Raw genomic sequence first — 1120 nt, 5'->3', positions numbered from 1 at the left:
GGGGTTAATTCCTCATTTCTGGAAAGGGCTATCTGCACCATAACTATCACCTTTTACATACACGCACACACAAAAAGAAAAGGAAACATATATTAAAAACACTTTTTAAGCAATACTCTGGATACAAATGTATTTTTTAACCTACATATATTCTAAACCTTCTAAACTTTTAAGGATCACTTTATCATAAAATAAAATATCCTTTTTTTTTCTTATAATAAATTACCTAATAAAAAGTATTTTTATTAGCCCAGTTCCTTGCTACATTTACATGTAATAAATGCATTTATTAAAATAGAATATTAAATTATAAAGAAATGTTCTAATTTTAAAATCTTCATCTTTTTTTTTTTTTTTTTCCCCCTCCTCTCTCTCTCTTTAAAAAACACCAGAAAATGCATCAAAATAAACCCTTCAAATACTAAATAAACAGGTTGGAGCATTTTGATTTCAGAGGTTCACAACAGTAACAGTCTGAGCCTTGGTACGTATGGACTTCTGTTTTTCTTCTTGTTTTAAGAAAGAAAGAAAAGAGAAAAAAAATAATAGTTATCCCTCCAAGCTGAAAAATACTTTTGCAAGCGGGAGCTAGGACAAGATATTTTTATAGTATCTCCTCATTAAATATAAATCCAATTTTGGTTCTTTTTTTCTTTCTTTTTTCCCCCATTCTGTATTATAATGCACACTACTCTATATAATTTCTGGGGCTGAGCACGGTGCCGCGGCGGGACGTTATCCCAGCCTGCACCTCCGGGAGCACCAGGAATGCTCGGGAAGCAGGCGGGGTGCCCGGCAGCGCCTGGGAGGCCCTGGGAATGTGCCGGATATTCCGGGAGCACTCGGGATGCTCCAGGTGCACTCGGGATGCTCCAAGTGCACACGGATACCCCAGGATCACGCAGGCTGCTCCGGGAAGCTTGGCGCGCACCGAGGGATTTTCTTTCTCTCCCACTTGCTTAAACTTAAGCTTAAGCTTAAGCGGGAGGCGAGCCCGGCCGCTCAGCGCTATCGCTGGTGATCGAGACCAACAAGCCAGTTTTAGTCACCTACCAAGGAAGATACAAGTCAGAGCAAATAGTTAAGGTCGTGGGCATTTTTGTCGTTTTTTTTTCTTTTT

This window comes from Nothoprocta perdicaria, unplaced genomic scaffold, assembly GCF_003342845.1.
Source record: "Nothoprocta perdicaria isolate Ctin4 unplaced genomic scaffold, notPer1 scaffold_451, whole genome shotgun sequence".
Classification (NCBI taxonomy): Eukaryota; Metazoa; Chordata; class Aves; order Tinamiformes; family Tinamidae; genus Nothoprocta; species Nothoprocta perdicaria.
This window is presented reverse-complemented; position numbering follows the sequence as displayed.